This window comes from Chiloscyllium plagiosum, unplaced genomic scaffold, assembly GCF_037043375.1.
Source record: "Chiloscyllium plagiosum isolate Xiang-an unplaced genomic scaffold, Cpla_swu_hap1 HiC_scaffold_47, whole genome shotgun sequence".
Lineage (NCBI taxonomy): Eukaryota > Metazoa > Chordata > Chondrichthyes > Orectolobiformes > Hemiscylliidae > Chiloscyllium > Chiloscyllium plagiosum.
Window position 1 is genome coordinate 43,824,689 of NW_028270185.1, and position 27,514 is coordinate 43,852,202.

A 27,514-nucleotide genomic window follows, 5' to 3' on the forward strand; every position below is an offset into this window, starting at 1 on the left:
ATCTTTAACGACATGGGATGGGAAATTGTGGTCTATAAAGAAGGAGGTCATCTGGTGTGTTCTGTGGTGGAACTGGTCCTCCTGGGAGCAGATACGGCGGAGGCAGAGGAATTGGGAATATGGGATGGAATTTTTGCAAGAGGTAGGGTGGGAAGAGGTGTAATCCAGGTAGCTGTGGGAGTCGGTGGGTTTGTAAAAAATGTCAGTGTCAAGTCGATCATCATTAATGGAGATAGAGAAGTCCAGGAAGGGGAGGGAGGTGTCAGAGATGGTCCAGGTAAATTTAAGGTCAGGGTGGAATGTGTTGGTGAAGTTGATGAATTGCTCAACCTCCTCGCGGGAGCACGAGGTGGCACCAATGCAGTAATCAATGTAACGGAGGAAGAGATGGGGAGTGGTGCCGGTGTAATTACGGAAGATCATCTGCTCTACGTAGCCAACAAAGAGACAGGCATAGCTGGGACCCATACGTGTGCCCATGGCTACCTCTTTGGTCTGGAGGAAGTGGGAGGATTCAAAGGAGAAATTATTAAGGGTGAGGACCAGTTCGGCCAAATGAAGAGTGTCGGTGGAAGGGTACTGTTGGGTACGTCTGGAGAGGAAAACACGGAGGGCTTGGAGGCCCTAGTCATGGCGGATGGAGGTGTAGAGGGATTGGATATCCATGGTGAAGATGAGGCGTTGGGGACCGGGGAAACGGAAGTCTTGGAGGAGGTGGAGGGCGTGGTGTTGTCTCGAACGTATGTGGGGAGTTCCTGGACTAGGGGGGATCGGACAGTGTCGTGGTAGGTAGATATGAGTTCAGTGGGGCAGGAGCATGCTGAGACAATGGGTCGGCCTGGGTGTTCAGGCTTGTGGATCTTGGGAAGAAGGTAGGACCAGGCAGTGCGGGGTTCACGGACAATTAGGTTGGAAGCTGTGGGTGGGAGATCTCCTGAGGTGATGAGGTTCTGTATGGTCTGGGAGATGATGGTTTGGTGAAGGGGCGGGGTTGGGTCATGGTCGAGGGGACAGTAGGAAGAGGTGTCCTCGAGTTGGTGTTTAGCTTCAGCGGTGTAGAGGTCAGTGCGCCAGTATATATATATATATATATATATATATATATATATATATAAAACCTGGAAATTTTGAGTCTCCTCAGTTAAGGGCATTAACTCTGTGCTGTCTGTTTAAATATATATAACCAGGAGATTTAGAGTCTCCTCATTTAAGGGCACTGATCCTGGGTTAGCTGGTTAAATAAATAGATATATCCAGGAGATTTAGTATCTCCTCAGTTAAGGGCACTGACTCTGTGCCTGCTGTTTTAATATATATAAAACCAGGATATTTAGGGTTTCCCCAGTTTTGGGCACTGACTCGCAACTCTACATTTTAATAAATATATATAACGAGGAATTTTAGAGTCTCCTCAGTTTGGGGCACTCATTCTGTTGGCTGGTTAAATATATATGACCTGGAGATTCAGAGCCTCGTCATTGAATGGGACTGAGTGGAATAAATAAATGTATAACCAGCTGATTTAGATTCTCCTCTGTTTAGGGCATGGACTCTGTGCTGGGTGGTTAAATAAACATATACCCAGACGATTTAGGGTCTCCTCATGTTTAGGTGACTGACTCTGTGCTGGCTGGTTAAATGAATATATGTAACCAGGAGATGTAGAGTCTGCTCATTATAGGGCACTACCTCTGTGTTGGCTGGTTAAGTACATGTTTACAACCAGGGGATTCAGTGTCTCCTCAGTTTAGTGCACTGACTCTATGCTGATCGTTTAAATATATATATATAACCAGGATATTTAGAGTCTCCTCAATCGAGGTACTGACTGTGCTGGCTGGTTAAATATATATCAAAGATTTAGAGTCTGCTCATTATAGGGCACTGAGACTGTGCTGGCTAGTTAAATAAATATATAAACAGGAGATTTAGAGTCTCCTCAGGTTAGGCCATTGACATTCTGCTGGCTGATTAAATAAATATATATAACCATTAGATTCAGATTCTCTCCGTTTAGGGCACTGACTCGGTGTTGTCTGGGTAAATATATAGAGCCAGGAGAATTATACTCACCTCAGTTTGTGGTACTGACTTTCTGCTGGCTGGTTAAATAAATATATATAACCAGAAGATTTAGGGTCTCCTCAGTTTAGCGCACTGTCTCTGTGCTTGCTGGTTAAATAAATAAATATAAGCAGCACATTTAAACTCTGCTCATTATAGGGCATTGAACCTGTGCTGGCTGGTTAAATACTGAAATATAACCAAGATATTTAGAGTCTCCTAAGTTTGGGGCACTGACTCTGTGCTCGCAGGTAATTATATATAACCTGGAGATTTAGAGTCTCCTCATTTTAAGGTCCCGACTCTGTGCGAGATGGTTAATTAAATATAACCTGGAGATTTAGAGACTCCTCATTTTAAGGCACTGACTGTGTGGTGGCTGGTTAAAACTTTTAGTGTCTCCTCCGTTTGGGGAACTGACTCTGGGCTGGCTGGTTAAATGAATAGATATAACCAGGAGATATAGAACCTGTTCAGTTTAGGGCACTGACTCTGTGCCTTCTGGTTAAATATATAAAACTAGCATATTTAGCGTCTCCTCCGTTTAGGGCACACACTCAGTGCTGGCTGTATATATATACATAAAAAAACAGGAGACTAAGAGTCTCCTTTAGTTTATGGCACTGACTGTGGGCTGGTGGCTTAAATAAATATACATAACTAGGAGATTTACAGTCTCCTCAGTTTAGGGTTCAGACTGTGTGCTGAATGGATTAATACATATATACAGCCGGGAGATTTCGAGTCTCCTCAGTTTAGGGCACTGCCTCTTTGCTGTCTGTTTAAATACATGTATCCTGGATATATAGAGTCTCCTCAATTTGGAGCACTGACTCTGGGCTGGCTGAGTCAGTATACATGACCAGGAGATGTAGAGAATCCCCACTTTAGGTCACTGACTCTGTGCTGGCTGGTTAAATGTATATAGCCAGGAGGGTTAGAGTCTCCTCAGTTTGCGATACTGACTCTGGGCTGGCTGGTTAAACAAATAGCTATAACCAGGAGATTTAGTGTCTGTTCAGTTTAGGGCAATGACCCTGTGCCTGCTGTTTAAATATATATAGAACATAGAACATAGAACAATACAGCACAGAACAGGCCCTTCGGCCCACGATGTTGTGCCGAACTTCTAACCTAGATTAAGTACCCATGCATGTACCTATCCAAATGCCGCTTAAAGGTCGCCAATGATTCTGACTCTACCACTCCCAGGGGCAGCGAATTCCATGCCCCCACCACTCTCTGGGTAAAGAACCCACCCCTGACATCTCCCCTATACCTTCCACCCTTCACCTCAAATTTATGTCCCCTTGTAACACTGTTGTACCCGGGGAAAAGTTTCTGACTGTCTACTCTATCTATTCCTCTGATCATCTTATAAACCTCTATCAAGTCACCCCTCATCCTTTGCCGTTCCAACGAGAAAAGGCCGAGAACTCTCAACCTATCCTCGTACGACTTCCTCTCCATTCCAGGCAACATCCTGGTAAATCTTCTCTGCACCCTCTCCAAAGCTTCCACATCTTTCCTAAAGTGAGGCGACCAGAACTGCACACAGTACTCCAACTGTGGCCTAACCAAAGTCCTGTACAGCTGCAACATCACTTCACGACTCTTGAATTCAATCCCTCTGCTAATGAACGATAATACTCCATAGGCCTTCTTACAAACTCTATCCACCTGAGTGGCAACCTTCAAAGATCTATGTACATAGACCCCAAGATCCCTCTGTTCCTCCACCTGACTAAGAACACTACCATTACCCCTGTATTCCGCATTCTTATTTGTTCTTCCAAAATGGACAACCTCACACTTGGCAGGGTTGAACTCCATCTGCCACTCCTCAGCCCAGCTCTGCATCATATCTAAGTCCCTCTGCAGCCGACAACAGCCCTCCTCACTGTCCACAACTCCACCTATCTTCGTATCATCTGCAAATTTACTGACCCACCCTTCGACTCCCTCATCTAAGTCATTAATGAAAATTGCAAACAGCAGAGGACCCAGAACTGATCCCTGCGGAACTCCACTTGTAACTGGGTTCTAGGCTGAATATTTACCATCTACCACCACTCTCTGCCTTCGACCGGTTAGCCAGTTTTCTATCCAATTGGCCAAATTTCCCTCTATCCCATGCCTCCTGACTTTCTGCGTAAGCCTACCATGGGGAACCTTATCAAATGCCTTACTAAAATCCATGTACACTACATCCACTGCTCTACCCTCATCCACATGCTTGGTCACCTCCTCAAAGAATTCAATCAGACTTGTAAGGCAAGACCTACCCTTCACAAATCCGTGCTGGCTGTCCCTAATCAAATAGTGCCTTTCCAGATATTCATAAATCCTATCCCTCAGTACCCTTTCCATTACTTTACCTACCACAGAAGTAAAACTAACTGGCCTGTAATTCCCGGGGTTATCCCTATTCCCTTTTTTGAACAGGGCACAACATTCGCCACTCTCCAGTCCCCTGGTTCCACTCCCGTTGACAGTGAAGACGAAAAGATCATTGCCAACGGTACTGCAATTTCCTCTCTTGCTTCACACATAATCCTAGGATATATCCCATCAGACCCGGGGGACTTGTCTATCCTCAAGTTGTTCAAAATGTCCAACACATCTTCCTTCCTAACATGTATCTCCTCTAGCTTACCAGTCCGTTTCACACTCTCCTCTTCAACAATACGGTTCCTCTCATTCCTAAATACTGAAGAAAAGTACTCATTCAAGACCTCTCCTATCTCTTCCGACTCAATACACAGTCTCCCACTATTGTCCTTGATTGGACCTACCCTCGTTCTCGTCATTCTCATGTTTCTCACATACGCATAAAATGCCTTGGGGTTATCCTTGATCTTATCCGCCAAAGATTTTTCATGCCCTCTCTTGGCTCTCCTAATCCCTTTCTTCAGGTCACTTCTGGCTGTCCTGTAAACCTCCACTGCTCTGTCTGAACCCTGTTTCCTCAAACTTATGTAAGCCTCCTTCTTCCTCTTTACAAGGCATTCAACATCCCTTGTCAACCAAGGTTCACTCACAGGACCATTTCGTTCCTGCCTGACCGGTACATACATATCAAGGACACGTCGTATCTGTTCCTTGAAAAAGTTCCACATTACCACGACATCCTTCCCCGACAGCCTATGCTCCCAACTTATGCTCCTCAGATCCTGTCTTACAGCATCGTAATTACCCTTCCCCCAATTGTAAAACCTACCCTGTTGCATGCACCAATCTCTCTCCATAACCAAGGTGAAACTCACCGAATTGTGGTCACCTTCACCAAAATGTTCACCCACTAACAAGCCCATCAGTTGTCCCGGTTCATTACCGAGTACCAAATCCAAAATGGCCTCCCCTCTGGTCGGACAAGTGCCTCAGCCTTTCCTCATACGATCTTCCTACCATACCAGGCAACATCCTGGTAAACCTCCTCTGCACCCGTTCCAGTGCCTCCACATCCTTCCTATAGTATGGGGACCAAACCTGCACACAATACTCCAGATGCGGCCGCACCAGAGTCTTATACAACTGCAACATTACCTCAGGACTCCGGAACTCAATTCCTCTACCAATAAAAGCCAGTACGCCATATGCCTTCTTCACCGCACTATTTACCTGGGTGGCAACTTTCAAAGATTTGTGTACATGGACACCAAGATCTTTCTGCTCATCCACACTACCAAGTATCCGACCATTAGCCCAGTACCCTATATTTTTATTACTCTTGACAAAGTGAATCACCACACACTTAGCTACATTGAACTCCATTTGCCACCTTTCTGCCCAGTTCTGCAGCTTCACCTTTGGTGAAGGTGACCACAATTCTGTGACTTTCCCCTTGGTTATGGAGAGAGATTGGTGCGTGCAACAGGGTAGGTTTTACAATTGGGGGAAGGGTAATTGCGATGCTGTAAGACAGGATCTGAGGAGCATAAGTTGGGAGCATAGGCTGTCGTGGGCGGCACGGTGGCACAGTGGTTAGCACTGCTGCCTCACAGCGCCAGAGACCCGGGTTCAATTCCCGACTCAGGCGACTGACTGTGTGGGGTTTGCACGTTCTCCCCGTGTCTGCGTGGGTTTCCTCCGGGTGCTCCGGTTTCCTCCCACAGTCCAAAGATGTGCAGGGTCAGGTGAATTGGCCATGCTAAATTGCCTGTAGTGTTAGGTAAGGGGTAAATGTAGGGGTATGGGTGGGTTTCGCTTCGGCGGGTCGGTGTGGACTTGTTGGCCCGAAGGGCCTGTTTCCACACTGTAATGTAATCTAAAAAAAAAATCTAATCTAATATCCCGCTGTAACCTGCCACATCCTTCATCACTGTCTACCACTCCTCCGACTTTCGTATCATCCGCAAACTTGCTCACCCAACCTTCTAACCCCTCCTCCAGGTCATTTATAAAAATGACAAACAGCAATGGTCCCAAAACAGGTCCTTGCGGAACACCGCTAGTGACAGCACTCCAAGATGAACCTTTGCCATCAACTACTACTCTCTGTCTTCTTCCAGCCAGCCAACTCCTAATCCAAACCTCCAACTCACCCTCAATGCCATACCTCCGTATTTTTTCCAGTAGCCTACCATGGGGAACCTTATCAAACGCCTTACTAAAATCCATATACACCACATCTACTGCTTTCTCCTCGTCCACCTCCTTAGTCACCTTCTCAAAGAATTCAATAAGGTTTGTGAGGCACGACCTGCCCTTCACAAAACCATGCTGACTATCCCGGATCACATTACTCCTATCCAGATGTTCATAAATCCTATCCATTAAAACTCTCTCTAAGATTTTACCCACAACAGAAGTGAGACTCACAGGCCTATAGTTACGAGGGTTATACCTACTCCCCTTCTTAAACAAGGGAACCACATTTGCTAGCCTCCAATCTTTAGGCACTACTCCTGTAGACAACGAGGACATAAAAATCAAGGTCAATGGCTCTGCAATCTCCTCCCTTGCTTCCCAGAGAATCCGAGGATAAATGCCATCAGGCCCAGGGGACTTATCTATTTTCACCCTTTCCAGAATTTCCAACACCTCTTCTCTACATACCTCAAAGCCATCCATTCTACTTAACTGTGACTCAGTATTCACATTGACAACAATGTCCTGTTTCTGAATGAATACTGACGAAAAGTATTCATTCAGTGTCTCCGCAATCTCTTCAGCCTCCACACGCAACTTCCCACTACTATCCTTGACTGGACCTATTCCTACCCTAATCATTCTTTTATTCCTGTTATACCTATAGAAAGCCTTAGGGTTTTCCCTAATCCTACCAACTAAGGACCTTTCATATCCACTCCTTGCTGCTCTTAGCTCTCTCTTCAGGTCCTTCCTGGCTACCTTATAACCCTCAATCGCCCCAATTGAACCTTCACGTCTCATCTTTACATAGGCCGCCCTCTTCCATTTAACAAGGGATTCCAATTCCTTATTAAACCACGGCTCCCTCACACGACCCTTTCCTCCCTGCCTGACGGGTACATACTAATCAAGGACACTCAATAGTTGCTCCTTGAACAAGCTCCACATATCAATTACACCCTTGCCTTGAAGCTTACTTTTCCAGGCCACACATCCTAAGTCATGCCTCACCGCATCATAATTTCCCTGCCCCCAACTATAACTCTTGCCCTGTACTGCACTCTTATCCCTCTCCATCACTAGAGTAAAAGTCACCGAATTGTGGTCACTGTCCCCAAAGTGCTCACCTACCTCTAATTCTAGCACGTGGCCTGGTCCATTACCCAGAACCAAATCCAGTATGGCCTCACCTCTTGTTGGCCTATCTACATATTGTGTCAGGAAACCCTCCTGCACACATTGGACCAGCACTGACCCATCTAACGAACTTGAGCTATAGCTTTCCCAATCAATATCAGGAAAGTTAATGTCCCCCATAACAACCACCCTATTACTTTCACTCTTCTCTTGATTCATCCTCGCAATCCTAAATAACCAGGCAGCACAGAGTCAGTGCCCTAATCTGAGGAGTCTATACATATCCTTGTTATATATATTTAACCAGACATCACAGAATCCGTGCGCTTAACTGAGTAGACTCTAAATGTCCTGGTTGTATATATTAATTTAACTCACCAAAAGAAAGTCAGCACCCTAAACTGAGAAGACTCAATCTCCTGGTTATGTATATATTAAACCAGCCAACACGCATTCAGTGTCCTAAACTAGAGACTCTACATCTCCTGGTTGTATCCATTTATTTAACTAGCCAACACAGTCTGTGTCCCAAACTGAGGAAAATGTAAATATCCTGGATGTGCATGTTTATTTAACCATCCATCACAGAGTCCGTGCCATAGACTGAGGAAACACTAAAAGTCCTGGTTACATATATTTATTTAAGCAGGGTGTAGATTTGCTCGCTGAGTTTGATATCCGGATGTTTCATTACTGGCTCGTTAACATCATCAGTGGCGACCTCCAAGTGAAGCGAAGCTGTTGTCTCCAGCTTTCAATTTATATATTTCTCCTGGATGGGGTTTCTGGGGTTTGTGGTGGTGTCATTCCTGTTCATTTTCTGAGGGATTGATAGAAGGTATCTAGATCTATGTGGAAAAAGTGAGGACTGCAGATGCTGGAGATCAGAGCTTAAAAATGTGTTGCTGAATAAGCGCAGCAGGTCAGGCAGCATCAAAGGAACAGGAGAATCGACGTTTTGGTTATAAGCCCCTCTTTAGGAATGAGCAGGGTGTGCCAAGCAGGCTAAGATGAAAGGTAGGCGGGAGTGAGTTGGGGGAGGGGGGCTGGGAATACGATAGGTGGAAGGAGGTTAAAGTGAGGGTAATAGGCCGGAGAGGGGGGGGGGGGGGGGGAGTTGGGAAGAAAATTGCAGGTCAAGAAAGTGGTGATGAGTCTGAGTGTTGGGACTGAGAAAAGCATGGGGAGGGGAAATGAGAAAGCTGCAGAAATCTGCATTCATTCCTTGTGGTTGGAGGGTTCCTAGGCAGAAGATGAGGCGGTCTTCTGCAGGTGTCATGTTGCCATGGTCTGTCGAGGGAGTTGGCCAAGGACCTGCATGTCCTTGACGGAGTGGGAGTGGGAGTTAAAGGGTTCAGCCAAGGGGCGGTTGGGTTGGTTGGTGCAGGTGTTCCAGAGCTGTTCCCTGAAACGTTCCGTAAGTAGACGGCCTGTCTCCCCAACGTACAGGAGGCCACATTGTGTGCATTAAGTGATGTGTGTGGAGGTGCATGGGAATTTCTGATGGATATGGAAGGATCCCTTGGGGCCTTGAAAGGAAGTGAGGGGGGTGGTGTGGGCGCAGGTTTTGCACTTCTTGCGGTTGCAGGGGAAGGTGCCGGGAGTGGAGATTGGGTTGGTGTCGGGTGTGAATCTGACGAGGGAGTCGCGGAGGAAGTGGTCTTTCTGGAACGCTGAAAGGGGTGGGGAGGGAAATATATCCTTGGTGGTGGGGTATGTTTGGAGTTGGCGGAAATAGGTCTATGTGTTTGTTTATGGCATTGTGGTTGGAGTGCCAGGCCTCTAGGAATTATCTGACATGTCTGTGCTTAGTCTGTCCCAGAATAGATGTGTTGTCCCAGTCGAAATGGTATTTTTGTTCATCTGTGTGTAGGGCTACGAGGGAGAGAGGGTCGTGTCTTTTTGTGGCTAGCTGGTGTTCGTGTATCCTAGTGGCTAACTTCATTCCTGTTTTTCCTACGTAGTGTTTGTGGCAGTCCTGGCATGGGATTTTTGTAGACAACGTTGGTTTTGTCCATGGGATGTACTGGGTCTTTTAGGTTTGTTAGTTTTTGTTTGAGAGTGTTGTTGGGTTTGTGTGCTACTAGGATTCCGAGGGGTCTTAGTAGTCTGGCTGTCATTTATTTAACCAGGCAGCACAGAGTCAGTGCCCTAAACTGAGGAGAATCGGAATCTCATTGTTTTACATATTTATTTAACTAGCCCGTAGAAATTCAGTGCCCTAAACTGAGGAGACTATAAATCTCCTGGTAGTTTATATGTATTTATAAATTCAGCACATAGTCTGTGCCCTAAACTGAAGAGACTCTAAATCTCCTGGTTATATATATTAAACCAGCCAATACACAGTCAGTGCCCTACACTAGAGACTCTAAATCACCTGGTGGTATCTATTTATTTAACCAGCCAGCACAGAGTCAGTGCCCCAAACTGAGGAGACTCTAAATATCCTGGTTATAAAAGTTTTAACCAGCCACCACACAGTCAGTTCCCAAAAATGAGGAGACTCTAAATCTCCTGGTTATATTTAATTAACCAACTCATTATATATATTAAACAGACATAACAGAGTCAGTGCCCATAACTGAGTAGAGTCTAAATCTCCTGGTTATATATTTTGAAATACACAGCTTAGAGTCAGTGCCCCAGAATGAGCAGACTCTATATCTCCTGATTATATATTTTTTTAACTAGCCAGCACAGAGTCAGTGCGCTAAACTGTGGAGAATTTAAATCTCCTGGATATACATGTTTGTTTAACTCTCCAGCACAGTGTCAGTGCCCTTGACTGAGGAGACACTAAAAGTCCTGGTTACATCTATCAATTTAACAAGGGTGTAGATTTGCTCGCTGAAGTGTAGGTTTGATATTCAGATGTTTCATTACCTGGCTAGGTAACATCATCAGTGGCGATCTCCAAGTGAAGCGAAGCTGTTGTCTCCTGCTTTCTATTTATATCTTTCTCCTGGATGGGGTTTCTGGGGTTTGTGGTGATATCATTTCCTGTTAGTTTTCTGAGGGGTTGATAGATGTCATCGAGATCTATGTGTTTGTTTATGGCGTTGAGGTTGGAGTGCCAGGCTTCTAGGATTTATCTGTCATGTCTTTGCTTACCCTGTCCCGGGATAGCTGTGTTGTTCCAGTCGAAATTGTGATTTTTAACATCCATGTGTAGGGTTATGAGGCAGAGAGGATCGTGTCTTTTTGTGGCTAGCTGGTGTTCGAGTATCCTGGTGGCTAACTTTCTTCCAGTTTGTCCTACAAAGTGTTTGTGGCAGTCCTTGCATGGAATTTTATAGAAGACATTTGTTTTGTCCATGTGATGTACTGAGTCTTTTCATTTTGTTAGTTTTAGTTTGAGAGTATTGTTGGGTTTGTATGCTACTAGGATTCCGAGGGGTCTTTGTAGTCTGGCTGTCATTTCTGAAACTTCTTTGATGTATGGTCAGGGGGTTAGGGTTTCTGGCTGTGTTTGGTCTGCTTGTCGTGGCTTCTTCTTGAGGAATCTGCGCACTATTTCTTTGGGTATCCATTCTTCTTGAATACGTTGTATCGGTGGTTCTCCTCTGTTTTCCGAAGTTCGTCTGTGCTGCAGTGTGTGGTGGCTCATTGGAATAGTGTTCTGATATAGCTTTGTTTGTGTGTGTTGGGATAGTTGCTGGTGTCGTCAAGTATTTCGTCTGTGTTTGTCAGTTTTCTGTATATGCAAGTTTGTAGTTCTCCGTTGTCCATTCCTAGACGTCACAGTCGAAAGAAGAGTCTCCTCAGTTTAGCACACTGACTGTGTGGTGGCTGGTTAAATAAATGGATACATCCAGGAGATTTGGGGTCACTTCAACTTAGGCCATTGACTCTGTGCTGGCTGGTTAAAGATATATAACCAGGGGATATGGAGTCTGCTCATGTTAGGGCACTGGTTCTATGCTGGCTGATTAAATAAATATACATTACCAGGAGATGTAAAGCCTGCTCATTCTTGGGCACTGACTCCCTGCTGGCTGGTAAAATAAATATACATAACCAGGAGATTTAGATTCTCCTCTGTTTGAGGCACTGAATTTTTGCTGTCTAGTTAAATAAATATATATAACCAGGAGATTCAGAATCTCCTCAGTCTAGGGCACGGACTCTGTGCTGCATGGCTAAATAAACATGTATATCGAAGAAATTTAAAGTCTCCACTGTTTAGGGCACTGACTCTGTGCTGGCTAGTCTAATAAATAAACCATTAGATTCAGATTCTCCTCAGTCTATGGCACAAACTCTGTGCTGTATGGCTAAATATACATGTATATCCAGGAGATTTAAATTCTCCACAGTTTAGGGCAATGACTCTGTGCTGGTTGGTCTAATATATATAACCAGAAGATTTCGAGTCTGCTTATTCTAGGGCACTGACTCTGTACTGTGTATTTAAGTATACGTAATCAGGAGATTTAGACTCTACTCAGTTATGGGCACTGACTTTGTTCTGTCTGTTTAATATATATCATGAGCTGGTTAATTAAATATAACCAGGAGGTTTAAAGTCTCCTAAACTTAGGGCACTGACTATGGGCTGGCGGGTTAAATACATTTATATAACTAGGTGATTTACAGTTTCCTCACTTTAGTGCTCAGACTATGTGCTGTATAGATAAATGCATGGCGATTTAGAATCACCTCAGTTAAGGGCATTGACTCTGTTCTGCTGTTTAAATATATCCAACCAGGAGATTCTGAGCCTCCTCAGTTTAGGGCACAGACTCTATGCTGCCTCGTTAATACATATATATATTATCACATTTAGTATCTCCTCAGTTTAGGGCACTGACTGTGTTGGCTGATTAAATATATACAACCAGGAGATTTAGAGTCTCCTCATTTTGGGGCACCGACTCTGTTCTGGCTGACTAAATAAATATACATAACCAGGAGATTTAGAGGCTGCTTATTGTCGGGCACTGACTCTGGACTGGCTGGTTAAGTAAAAACATATAACCAGGATATTTAGAGTCTCCTTAGTTTCGGGCACTGACTGAGGCTGGCGGGTTAAATAAATATATATAATCAGGAGATTTAGAGTCGCCTCAGTTTAGGGTTCAGGCTATGTGATGGATGAATATATATAAGATATATATATATATATATATATATATATATATCAGTACCAGAAACTGAGGAGACTCTAAATCTCCTGGTTATATATATTTAAACAGACAGCACACAGACAGTGCCCCTGACTGAGGACACTCTAAATCTCCTGTTGTTTTGAAATTAGTCAGCCAGCATAAAGTCAATGCTGACTCTGTGTTGGCTGGTTAAATAAATGTATGTAACCAGGACATTTAGAGTCTCCTCAGTTTGGGGCACTGACTCTGGACTGGCTGGGTAAATCGATATATAACCAGGAGATATAGAGTCTGCTCATTTTAGGGTTCAGTCAATGTGCCTGCTGTGCCCATAACTGAGCCAGAACAGAGTTGGTGCCCCAAAATGAGGAGACTCTAAATCTCCTGGTTGTATATATTTAATCAGCCAACACAGTCAGTGCCCTAACCTGAGGAGATACTAAATGTGATAATATATATATATGTATTAACGAGGCACAGCACAGAGTCAGTGCCCGAAAATGAGCAGACTCTAAATCTCCTGGTTATGTGTATTAAACAAGGCAGCACAGAGTCAGTGCCCTAAACTATGGAGAATTTAAATCTCTTGGATATGCATGTTTATATAACCATCCAGCACAGATTTTGTGCCATAGACGGAGGAGAATCTGAATTTCGTGGTTATTTTTATTTAAACAAACAGCACCAAGTCAGTGCCGTTGACTGAGGAGATGCTAAATGTCCTGGTTATATATATTTATTTAACTAACCAGTAAAAAGTCAGTGCCCAAAAGTGAGAAGACTCTAAATCTCCTGGTTATATATATTTAACCAGCCGACGCAGAGTCAGTGCGCAAAACTTTGGAGACTCTAAATCTCATGGTTATACGTATTTTTTTAACAAGCCAACCCAGAGTCAGTGCTCCAAACAGAGGAGACTATAAATATCCTGGTCATATATTTTTTTTAAATCCGCCAGCCTGCAGTCAGTGCCCTCACCTGAGGAGACTCTAAATCTCCTGGTTATATATATTTATTTAAATCACCAGCACAATGTCAGTGCCCTAAATTGTGGAGAATTAAAATCTCCTGGACATACATGTTTATTTAACCATCCAGCACAGAGTCAGTGCTCTTGACTGAGGAGAATCAGAATCCCGTGGTTTTACATATTTATTTAACTAGACAGTAGAAAATCAGTGCCCTGAACTAAGGAGACTCTAAATCACCTAGTTATATCTATTGTTTTAACCAGCCATCCCAGAGTCAGTGCCACAAACTGAGGAGAGTCGAAATATCCTGGTTATACAAATTTGAACCAGACACCACACAGTCAGTGCCCTAAACTGAGGAGACCCAAAACGTCCTGGTTATATACAATTAACCAGCCAGCACAGTCAGTGCCCCAAACTGAAGAGACTCTAAATCTCCTGGTTATGTATATTTGAATACGCAGCAGAGTCAGTGCCATAGAATGAGCACACTCTTAATCTCCTGTTTATGTTTCTGTATTTAACCAGCCAGCACAGTCAATGCCCTAAACATTCTCTAAATCTCCTGTTTATATGTATTTATTTAACTTGCCAGCACAGTCTCAATGCCTTGTAATGAGCAGACTCGAAATTTTTGGTGATATTTATTGATCCAGCCAGCACAGAGTCAGTGCCCTAGACTGAGATCATTCTGAATCTCCTAGTTAGATATGCTTATTAAACACACAGTCAGTGGCCGAAACTAGAGACTCTAAATCTCCTGGTTGTATCTATTTATTTAACCAGCCAGCACAGAGTCTGTGCCCGAAACTGAGGAGACTCTAAATCTCCTGGTTATATATAATTAACCAGCCAGCACAGAGTCAGTGCCTTAACTGCGGAGACGCTAAATCGCCTGGTTGTATATATTTAAACGGACATCACAGTCAGTTCCTTGAAATGAGGAAACTCAAAATCTCCTGATAATCAACCAGCCAGCACAGAGTCAGTACCTTGAAATGAAGAGACTCTAAAACTCCTGGTAATTTATGAGTCTTTATCCATCGAGCACAGAGTCAGTACCCTAAACTGAGGAGACTCTAAATTTCTGGTTATATATATTTAATTAGACAGTGCCATTTACTGAGGTCACTCTAAATCTCCTGTTGTTTTGAAATTAGTCAGCCAGCATAAAGTCAGTGCTGACTCTGTGTTGGCTGGTTAAATAAATATATGTAACCAGGAAATATAGAGTCTGCTCATTTTAGGGTTCAGAAAATGTGCTGGCTGTGCCCATAACTGAGTAGACTCTAAATCTCCTGAGTATGTATGTGTTAGGACACAGCACAGAATCAGTGCCCGAAAATAAGCAGACACTAAATGCCCTGGTTATATATATTAAACCAGTCAGCACAGAGTCAGTGCCTAAACTGGGGAGATTCTAAATCTCCTGATTATATATATTTATGTAACCAGCCAGCGCAATGTCAGTGCCCTAACGTGTGGAGAATTTAAATCTCCTGGATATGCATATTTAATTAACCACCCTGCACAGACTTTCTGCCTTGTCTGAGGAGAATCTGAATCTCGTGGTTATATATATTTAAACAGACAGCACAGAGTCAGTGCCCTCACCAGAGGAGACTCTACATCTCCAGGTTGTATATATGTATGTTTAACCAGCTAACACAGAGACAGTGCTCAAACTGAGGAGACTCTAAATTTCCAGGTTATATATATATTTAAACCGATGGCACATAGTCAGTGCCCTTAACTGAGGAGACTTTAAATCTTCTGGTAATTTATGTGTATTTATAAATTCAGCACATTGTTTAACCGGAAACTGAGGCGACTCTAAATCTGGTTATATCTAGTTATTTAATCCGCCAGACCACAATCAATGCATTAACTGAGGAGATTCTGAATCTCCTCGTTATATGTGTTTATTTAATCATAGAGTTGAGAGCCAGTGCCCAAAACTGGGGAAACCCTAAATATCCTGATTATATATATATATATATATATATATATATATATATATATATATATATATATTTAAACAGCAGGCACAGAGCCATTGCCCTAAACTGAACAGACACTAAATCTCCTGGTTATAGCTATTTGTTTAACCAGCCAGCCCAGAGTCAGTATCGCAAACTGAGGAGACTCTAACCCTCCTGGCTATATACATTTAACCAGCCAGCACAGAGTCAGTGCCCTAAATTGAACAGAATTTAAATCTCCTGGTTACATGCATATATTTAACCAGCCAGCACAGAGTCAGTGACCTAAAGTGAGGATTCTCTATATCCCCTAGTTATGTATATTGACCCAGCCAGCCCAGAGTCAGTGCTCGAATATGAGGAACCACTAAATATCCTGGATACATGTATTTAAACAGGCAGCAAAGAGGCAGTGCCCGAAACGGAGGAGACTCGAAATCTCCCGGCTCTCTCTCTCTCTCTCTCTCTCTCTCTGTGTGTGTGTGTGTGTGTATATATATCTATATATATATATTAATCCATCCAGCACATAATCTGAACCCTAAACAGGGGAGACTGTAAATCTCCTAGTTATATGTATTTATTTAAGCCACCAACCCACAGTCAGTGCCCTAAACTGAACAGGTTCTAAATCTCCTGGTTATATGTATTCATTTAACCAGCCAGCCCAGAGTCAGTGCCCCAAACTGTAGAAACTGTAAATATCCTGGTTATAAAAGTTTTAACCAGCCACCACACAGTCAGTGCCTTAAAATGAGGAGTCTCTCCATCTCCAGGTTATATTTAATTAACCATCTCGCACAAAGTCAGGACCTGAAAATGAACTCCTGTGAGGAGGTTGAGCAATTCATCAACTTCACCAAAACATTCCACCCTGGCCTTAAATTTACCTGGACCATCTCTGACACCTCCCTCCCCTTCCTGGACCTCTCCATCTCCGTTAATGACGACCGACTTGACACTGACATTTTTTACAAACCCACCGACTCCCATAGCTACCTGGATTACATCTCTTCCCACCCTACCTCTTGCAAAAATGTCATCCCGTATTCCCAATTCCTCCACCTCCGCTGTATCTACTCCCAGAAGGACCAGTTACACCATAGAACACACGAGATGGTCTCCTTCTTTAGAGACCGCAATTTCCCTTCCCTCGTGGTTAAAGATACCCTCCAACGCATCTCGTCCACATCCCACACCTCCTCCCTCAGACCCCACCCCTCCAACCGTAACAAGGACAGAACACCCCTGGTGCTCACCTTTCACCCTACCAACATTCACATAAACCAAATCATCCGCCGACATTTCGGCCAACTCCAAACAGACCCCACCACCAAAGATATATTTCCCTCACCACCCCTTTCCGCCTTCGGCAAAGACCGTTCCCTCTGTGACTACCTGGTCAGGTCCACGCCCTCTCCCAACCTGGCACCTCCCCTGCCCCCGCAAGAACTGTAAAACCTGCGCCCACACCTCCTCCCTCACCTCTATCCAAGCCACTAAAGGAGCCTTCCACATCCACCAAAGTTTTACTTGCACATACACTAATATCATTTATTGTATCCGTTGCTCCCGATGTGGTCTCCTCTACATTGGGGAGACTGGGCGCCTCCTAGCAGAGCGCTTTATGGAACATCTCCAGGACACCCGTACCAATCAACCAACCGCCCTGTGGCCCAACATTTCAACTCCCCCTCCCTCTCTGCCGCGGACATGGAGGTCCTGGGCCTCCTTCACCGCACCTCCCTCACCATCAGACGCCTGGAGGAAGAACGCCTCATCTTCCACCTCGGAACACTTCAACCCCAGGGCATCAAAGTGGACTTCAAACAGTTTCCTCATTTCCCCTTCCCCCACCTCTCCCTAGTTCCACACTTCCAGCTCAGCACTGTCCCCATGAGTTGTCCGGACTTGTCCTACCTGCCTATCTCTTTTTCCACCTATCCACTCCACCCTCTCCTCCCTGACCTATCACCTTCATCCCCTCCCGCACTCACTCATTGTACTCTATGCTACTTTCTCCCCACCCCCACCCTCCTCTAGTTTATCTCTCCACTCTTCAGTCTCACTGCCTTTAATCCCGATGAAGGGTTTTTGCCCGAAACGTCGATTTTGCTGCTCCTTGGATGCTGCCTGAACTGCTGTGCTCTTCCAGCACCGCTGATCCAGAATCCACCCCTGTGTTCTCTGTCTATACCATGATGTTTAGATTGATTCTAGTCTAAAAAGTGAGATAATGGAGTTTTACATAAATTCATGCGGCAAGACGTGTCTGAGTGTGGACATGGATACCACTATTACGCATTGGATCACCTCCCACCTTTTGCCTGGCAGGTACTCATGTGACTCAGCCAACTTTGTCTATCTTATACGTTGCAGGCAAGAATGCCTGGAGGCATGGTACATTGGGGAACCGAGCAAAGGCTACGACAACAGATGAATGGGCACCGCACAACAGGAGGGTTCCCTCCCAGTTGGGGAACACTTTAGCGGTCCAGGGCATTCAGCCTCGGACCTTCGGGTGACCATCCTGCAAGGTGAACTTCGGGACAGGCAGAAGAGAAAAGTGGCCGAGCAGAGGCTGATAGCTAAGTTCGGTACCCATAGGGAGGGCCTCAACCGGGACCTTGGGTTCATGTCACATTACAGGTGATCACCATTGCACTATACACACACACACACACACATTTACACACACACACACACACATATTTCTACACACACACACACGGACACAGATACATACAGACGCGCACACAGACACCCACGCACAGCTTTATAGACACGCACACTCCCACACTCACACATGCACCCCCTCACAGACTTAAGACACTCTGCACTCACTACACACACAGACACACACACACACACACACACACTTTCTCACACTCATAACCCCCACCCCAGACAGACACACCCACACAGACAGACAAAGACCCACATGCACACAGATATTTCGTGGGTGAGTTTGTACTTGCATGCAGTTTTTGTACTTTGCTCAAAAACTGCATTCATTCATGTAGAAATCTTGAGCTCAAAAACTATGAATTTATGTAAAACTTACTCCCTGACTCTTTTCTCTGACCGTCTGCCTCATGACTTTTTAAAATTCTGTAAGGCCATTCCTCAGCCCTGAAGCCCCAGGGAAAACTGTCGAAGCCTATTCAGCTTCGTGCTATTGTCCAAACAGTGCAAACCTTGCAAACCCTTTCAAATACTTTCTAAATTGCACCACGTTCGTTACTGAATGCACGATCTGTTATTGCTGAAGTGAAGCGACGCTGAAACATTAGTAATGACAATTTTGTGCGCTTTTCGCCTGTAGGGTAGCGTGGCCGAGTGGTCTAAGGCGCTGGATTTAAGCTCCAGTCTCTATCGAGTCGTGGGTTCGAATCCCACCGCTACCAAGATCGCGGCTGTTCTTCTTCAGGCAGAGGAACTTAGCAGGCCCTGCACATTTTCGTTGTTGCGTTTGCAGCCGGTCAGGCCTCTAATCCAGACTGACTCTGGGACAGTCAGTGGGACACTTTGCTGTCGGAGCCCCCTCATCTGCACTGCTTTACGATGAATATCGTACCAGTTTCTGTGTCTCAAATAGTCAGCACGTTTGGCTGCAAGTTTGGTGGTTCGAGCCTGCCCTTCGCACCGAGCCTCAACGATTTCAGTTCAAGCATTGAGACCAACCATGTACTGACACTGCAACAACGAGAACTCAGCAGAGTCCGCAGCTGGATGTGGCCCCAATCTCTCCAAGGCCCCGCTGCCTACAGAAAGCGGCTACTGCAGCTTCAATCACCGGCTTCCTGCTCAGCCCTGGGACACAGCACATGGAAAATCCTTCCCCAGGAACGGCTCTTCCCGTGTGAGAGGGACAACAATTCCACTTTAAGTTGAGAATGGCTTCAGAAGATTGTTGCAGTCCTTGGAGTGTTTCATAAACAAAACTCCTGTGTCGCAAATAAGAAGTGGGGAAAGTTGTTGGCAGGAAGGATAGAGAAAGTGCTGACTGTGAGGACTCTGTCTCGGCAGCAGGTGGGATTGCTTACACCCGAAACAGGAATGATTGCGTTTCCTTAGGGAATGTCCCAATTGATTTAACGTCTGCCAGAGTGATTGGGAATCATTCCGGCCACCTAAAGATGAGGATAAAAATATGAAAATATGTATATTGAATCTTAAATCCAGAGATAAGTGCTAAATAGATAATAATGTTCTGAACGAATACTAGCTGAGAAATGGAAAGTGTGGATGATGACATTTGTGATTGGCAGGAATGAACTGGATCCGTGCAAATTGCAATGCCAGGTGAAATATGCTCAGTATGAAATGACACACTAATTAATCGTGAGCCAGGCCCAGCTAATTTAGTCGGTACAGCATGAGTTGCTTAATCTCAGGGCCGTAAGGTTCAAGCCTCACGATGGGCCCTTTCACTCCTTTAAAGAAATCCAGCCCTCTACTCCACTTGCAGGATTGCAACCCAGTGCAGGGGTCGTTTTTGACACGTGGATCCGACTGTGTTTCATCACACGTCGGTTTCTGAGTGAAAGCTGTCTCCACTTTCCTGGAAGTGCCAGAGACAGGTTTATCAGTGCGGCCGAATATACGATGAATTGTGTCTCTTTCAAAACGTCAGGTTCCACTCCAAACGTCCACCAAACAGAGTGCTCAGAGACACAGAACGCGAATGTCTACTTGTTGGGGGGACGGGGTCTGACAGTGACTGCTCAATGTCAAATGGTCCTGAACCAAAATGAAGTGATTCAGACCGTTCTGACGGAAACCTAGGCGAACTCGCCTGAACGTTTCACAATTCACATGGAAAATGATCTTGTGTGCTCATGGGGGTTCACGTAATGGACAGTTTATTGTCAGTAACAGGGGTGGGGGTGGGGCAGGATTGTGAGGTTTCACAGTGGGACAGAAGTGATCTGGGTGAACGGGTACGTCTCACATCCCCAAAGCATGTAAGAGCTGATTGGTCCAGGATCACTACCATCTTCTGTTTCGGAACCAACAAATGAAATTGCTGAAAATCTCAGCAGGTCTGCTTGCATTTTGGAAAGGAAGAGTGTTAAGACTTCGGGACTCGTGAAATTTCTTTTTGCATGCCCATCTCCCTCTGGATTTGTACAGTCTTCCTTTTTATTGACTATCTTCTGACTTCCAACTTTATTCTCTTGTATTTTATTTTCCTCTCCAACCATGTTCCCAGCTTTTAAATTTGTATCAGATCTGTCCCATCTCTCACTTTGCTCATTTATGACCGAAGAACTTGGAAATGAACAATTAACTCTGTTTCTATTTCCTTAGATACCAGATGACCAGAGACCGGAATGTATAGGATGATGGTTAGAGCTTTCAGCCCATAATCTGCTCTGCCATTCTATCATGGCTAATATTGCTCTCAATCCCATTCTCCAGTCTTCTCCCTGTAACACTCATTCCCCTTGAATTTAAGACCCAGTCTTTTTTCCCAGACTGGGTCTTCATCCGCCCCAAACCCCTCCACATCTGCTGGCGGCTGTTACACCGTGTCTCTGGGTGATCGCGCTGAGTTTCAGTCGTGCACGGCAAACCCAATCTGTTCTGAACAACGCAATCACCGCTGGGGGACAGCTCGATCAGGTCTCTGGCCCCACTGTGTTTGTGCGGGGGAGCAGTTATCACCTTCACCTCCCATGGGAAGGATCGGTCCTTCAAATATCCGGGCAGTAAAAACAATTGGCTTGTGTGTTAACATAGATGAAGGTAATTGCTTTCTGATCTGGTCAGTAAACCTTACTCTGTATGTCCCTGCCCATTCCTGCCGTTGTCGTGAAAGGGAATGCACGTCCAATTAATTGCCGTGTATGGTTTTATTCGATACACATTCTTCCTTGTTCAGAATATAGGTGGATGTTTCCAGCACAGATAATTACTATTTTCAAGAATGCAGTCGGCGGGCAATGATACCTTTCTGGAGAGTAGAAGCATCAGTTTCTGCAGAAAGTGGCCTCGTTCAGAGCTGAGCAGAAATATTGTTGTTCCCGCTTTAAGGGCGACAGTTTTCCAGATGGTGATCGATGGGGCTTTATTGCAGCCTCATCATCAAACCTTGTTTTGCATTTACTCGCCCATCACTACTCTAGTGGTAAAAAGAAGTATCATTCCAAATAACTGCTGCGTGAATTTCTTTTCAAATGTCACTGCGCTGTGGCTGTGAATATGTGGCGATGTCTACAGCCCTGCTGGCCATCCTGTTTAAGTGTGCAGTTAGGAACATTCCTCTGTCTCGGCGCTACAAGGAAAATTGCCCGCGCCTATTCAGCATCGCCCTACATTCCAAACTCGGCAAACCTGGCAACCTGTTTGTCAGTATTTCCTGAGCATTTTCACGTGATATCCTTTTTTTTCAATCGTGCTAATAACCCTGGCCAACATTGGTCTATTCGGAACGGAAATGTCAGTGATAGATAAAGAGCAGCTGGCTCGGTGGCTCGGTTGTGACCTCGTTGTTCCATTTGGGTCGCACCCGAAACACCTCTAGTTCAAACCAGGCAGGAGCGACTTTGTTCCCTTGGGAAAAGTGGATTGGTGGGAATGGAGCGTTCCTGCTTGTTGTTCTCTTCAGCAAACCTGGCTTTGAACTTGCTAGCCCACATCTGCTGCCATGTTGAAAAGGAATACCATTCCGATTAATTGCTGTGTCAAACTTCGTTCAATTTCTCTCCTCGAATAAAGTGAGGGCTGGAGATGATGAAACGCTCCTAAAACAAACGGCAGTTCTCCTGCTGCTCGGATGCTGCCTGACCGGATGTGCTTTTCCAGCACCACACTCTCAACTAAGTTTCTCTCCTCCTGGGTCGACGATATGAGTCGAATTGTGGATCTTCTCCCGCCGTCCATTTTAAGGGTACAGTTACCAGCACTGATCGTTTCTGCACCAAAACTATCGCATTTGCTTTACATGTGAAGGCATCCTGGTTCAGTGACAAGGTAAGCTCTCATTTGCTCGGGTCACAGCGAACATTGGTTACCTGATGTCATCTCTGTCAAATGTATCCCAAAGTAGGCTCTGAAACGCCTCATTTGGACCCGAGCATTTCTAAACCTGCGTGAACCAAAACCAGAAAACCTCAGTCATGATTTGGAGCAGTTCACATATTCGAGTGTCCAAGCAGAAGGCATGGTTACCGCTTATTCAGTCAACAACAGGAATGAGAAGATTTACATCCTCAGATGAACTTCTTGACTCATGCTCTCATACAGTCACTAATTCACTTTTCTGGATAAATGTAAGGGCGTCTTCTGCCTTCCCTTGTAGTCTAGTAGCCAGCCTTTGGCGCTCTCGCCGCCGTGACACGGGTTCTATTCCCGGTCAAGGAATGCGTGCTTTGTTCTGCACACACATCGTGGTAAGAATATTTCTGACCACTTTTCCAAAGTTGGCAGAACATCGGTTTTAAAGTTGAATAGAAAACCAAGAGATGCAGATGTTGGAAATCTGAACCAAAAACAAGAATTGACGTGCAAACTGAATAGTCCTGGCAACATCTGTGGAGAGAAACAGAGACAATGATACACAACGACAGAACCAGATTAGTTCTTCATTTCTAGACCACAATGCCGGGATAATGGTCAGTTTTATCTGAGGATTGTTATCAAAATCTTTTATTTTTTGCCAGTTAGCAGCCATGTCGACCCGAGATCTGATTTGTTCAGTGTCTACCTCCAGATAGGCCTCTAATTTCCTGTCTCTATCTCTGTGTATCTACCTCACCCTTTTTCATATTCTTTGACCCTTTTTTTGCCAATATCCCTCATTTCCCATCCCTACTCTATGAAAAGCCTGACGTTCGGGGATAGTTTGAGAATGGAGCTGCTGAGAGGTTTTCTGGAACCTGGCAGGAGACTGCACAACATGGCTCACATTTTACGGATAATACGTCTGGCACTTGGATGTGATGCAAGGGGCCATTTCTTCCTCAAATCATTATAACCCTTTCGAAATTAAAGTTGCATTTCTTATCCAAAGAAAAATAAACTAACTATAGGAGAACGTGGAAACATTAATGATGCTGTAAAATGAATGAATGGCGACAGCAGAGAATGAGGGTGATCCACTCGTGGTTTCTGTGCCATGACCACAACATTCCACGGCCTTTCTGCAGTGTTTCCTGCCTCACCTCGTTATTCCCACCAAACTTGGAATGAAGGAGGGAGAATAAAAGTGGGGGAGAAGAAGGAGTCCTATTAGAACAGCAGTAAGAAACTCTAGGTTGGTGTATTGGTTAGGAAGGACAACCTGCACTGCTGGAACTAAACCAGGAAAAAGGAGCGGATTTGCCAAACCATAACAGGCTCGAACTCAGGCAGGATGCTGCGTCGCTTCATCAGCAACAGGATACTTTATAAAAGGTGAACCTCCGAGCTTTCAATACAACAAGCGGGCGCAACTGCGATTGGACCGTATGGTCAGCTGCTTACCAAGGAGGGGTTTTAAATAACTAAGCAACGTCCATATGTGCAGTTCATTAACCACATGACCACATGAACTCGGAAATACATTTCTGTATCAATATTACTCAGTGTGATTTGCAATCAAACCCCTCTTTTGCAAAACCAGACATTTCACGATTGATCGTTCTTCAATGCAAAGGCACATAAAAGGCTAATCTTCTCTTGCATTGGTTTCAAACAGATATGTGTATCTGTTTAAGCTGACAGGACAAAGGGAACATTTTTCATCCTCTTGGGGCGTATTGACGGCTTTCATACACACAGAGGGAATTTCACACGAAAAGGAACAGTGTCATTGCCATGAATTGACCAGGAATGGTGTGTGAGCCAATGTAAACAGTTTGCTGTAAAGGCTAAACCATTAGCAGTGACACTGAGCCTTGCACCACCAGATGCAGACTCACTTCCTGCCTCATGCCTCCCAGTCATCATTGTCATTCACGTCAATTTCACTTCCCTGCTCCACTTCCAAACTTACTACCGATTGGAACCTACCACATTTAGGAACGCATTCCTGGAATAAAGATATCACTCAATGCAATAGGACTCGCTGTCCATCCCTAAATCCCCCAGAGATGGAGGAGATGAGTTGCTCTTGTGAACCATTGAACTCCTTCACACGGAGGTACAGCCATTATGGTGCAAGTGCGGGAGTTCCTGGATTTACACCCAGAGACACTGAAGGAACACAACATATTTCCAACTCAGGAAGGTGAGATGATTGGAGGGAGATTTGAAGGGGTCACTATCGTATCTGTCCGCTGTCATTGTCCTTCTACATGGTTCAAGCAATCACTGGGCTGATTCTGGAGGGATCCCGGTATGTCTTCTATGTGAAACGAGGAAAGCGTTTTCAGTCAGACAATTCACATGAAGAGAATTAAACCTTCATTCCCTGAATTGGAACTATATCCATTTCTGGACGATACAAACTTTGACTCCTCAGCACGGGCCCCCGGTAATGCTGATAGTATCCAAAGCAACCTGAATTGTACTCACCCTTGTGCCTGTCCATCCCTTCATAACCACCTTCGGCAACAACGTTTCTCTCTTCAATTTTGCAAACGCTTCATATGATCGCCTTGGGTTTCAAAGTAAAGAAAGTGGAGCTGTGGTGATCTGATGTTGGTCAGTAGGTGCAATGCAGGAATGTGACAGAACAGGTTTTGATGCGTGAGATTGAACTGAAGGGATTCCACCACTAAAAGGCGCTGTTCATCTCCTCTGTTCTCCATCGCGAGATTCAAACCAACAGAGGTTTCTCTCTGGACTGGCTCAGGGTCTTGACTGGAAAAGGTCATGACGCAAGGTATGAAAAGATATTTCACTGGAGTGAATCAAAAAATCGCAGACTGACTGTGAATAAAATGATGGCAACTTCCAGCAGAGGCTCAGGCGACCCGGAAGCAGGTACCTGAGGGCAAATATGTTGCCTTGGCTATTGAAAGACATTGCTTCACGAAGTGGGACATCCGATGTGAAACAGTGACGATAATTATTTTTACTGATTGTTCACCTTGTGAATACTGTTTACCCCGATGTCCATGTTTCAATTTCATATCGACTACCTGTCGTACCTCCAGCTGCCGTTGGGCCAGTGACGTAATGGATAATGCCTCTGACTTTTGGTGGTTCGATCCTTCCTGATTTGTGTGCAATTTACTGCAGGGATTGGATCAGTGGGTCTCGAATTTGGTAGTAATGCACCTCAATGTGCGACAGATTTTCAGGAGCTGCAGACTTTGGATCAGTGTGTTTTCAAATTTGAAAGTTGCATGTGAGGCAATTGTCCATTTTAAATTCCAGCTCAACGCAACGTCTCTCATGGTCTGTAAAACTGAATTTAGTTGCGCCTAAAGCTGCCTTTTGTCGGAGAAACTTCTGTGTGTGTGTGTGTGTGTGTGTGTATAGGTGGGGTGTAGGGGGCGGGGTGGGGCTTGGTCTTAAGTCGGTGGAGAGCGGTACTGAAGCACAAGGAGCTGGTATAATCCCGAAAACTCTGCCCTCCTCCCCCCACCTCCGGGCACGTGTGTCTGTGACTCACTTTATGGATGAAAATGTGAATGGGTTGCTCGAGGGGATTTCACTTCAGTATGACGGTATATAACTCACTCCCAGTGTTGTCTCGTTTAAGATCGCAGGGATAATCTTTTTCTGAATTTTGCGGTGAAAACAACAGAACACACAAAGTATCCTGTCAAAGCTGGACACTGGATCGAAAACAGACGGCTATCTGATGAGCCATACTGCACGATAGGCCGAATGGTATTTTCCTTTCGTGTTAACAACACCTCGAAGACAACGAGAAACTAATGTGCAGCGAAAATGAACCAAAATGAAATGCATAAGTGGTTTCATTGAGAATAAATGCGACAGCTTCTGTTGCCTTCCCTTTTAATCTCACGGTTAGGAGTTGGTGCATTTTCTGAGGGGGAAAAGGTGATTCCTGGTCAGGGAATGGGCGATGCGTTCTGCAAAGATATCTTGCTAACAGTATTTCTGACCGATTTGCTGAAGCCGTCAGGTCATTGGTTTTGTCTCAAACGTTGTTAAGAATAATATGAAACAAAGGATTGCAGATGTTTGAAATCGGAACCAAAACCAAGGTTTGATAGAAAAACTTAGTACGACAGTGAGAGAAACAGAGTTAATGCTTCATATCGGCGGAGCGAGGTTATTTAGACATTTCTGTATTATACTTTTGGTAAAATGATCAGTTTTCCCTGTCAGGATATTTACCAAAATCTTTCATTAGCTTACAACCATCAATGTTGAAAATTCAAAATGACTTTGTTGGCTGTAAGAATCCTTCCGTTGCTCGGAGATGGTGAAAGGCTGTGCTTAATAGTTACCTTTTTTTATTATTTGTTTCTGTAAGTCAGCAGCCATGTCGATTGGAGAATTGGTTCTTTCAGTATCTCCGTCAATCTGCGTCTCCATATTTCTTTCTTTCTCTGTGCATGCACCTGACCCTCTTTCACATTCTCGGACTCTCGGTCTGCCCATATTCCTCATTTCCCATTTCTGCTCTTTGAAAAGTCTGACATTCGGAGACAAATTGAGAGTGGACCAGCTAACAGGCTTTCTGCCCTCTCGGTAGCATGTGTGGGATTAGGCTCACATTCTCCGAATAAAGTTCCCTAAACTTATGCCT

The 27,514-nt window shown here is 44.7% G+C and overlaps 1 long non-coding RNA gene and 1 other non-coding gene across 2 annotated transcripts in view; both read left to right on the top strand.

Moving 5' to 3' along the window:
* Window positions 1-26,682, top strand: part of LOC148136134 (uncharacterized) — a 51,916-nt gene extending 25,234 nt beyond the window's left edge. The window contains exon 3 of the long non-coding RNA XR_015754701.1: window positions 26,495-26,682. This is a non-coding gene — a long non-coding RNA (uncharacterized LOC148136134). The remainder of the gene's footprint in view (window positions 1-26,494) is intronic.
* trnal-uaa (transfer RNA leucine (anticodon UAA)) lies at window positions 19,184-19,265 on the top strand. The gene has a single exon. It is a non-coding gene; the product is annotated as a tRNA-Leu (tRNA).
* Window positions 26,683-27,514: the final 832 nt, after the last annotated feature.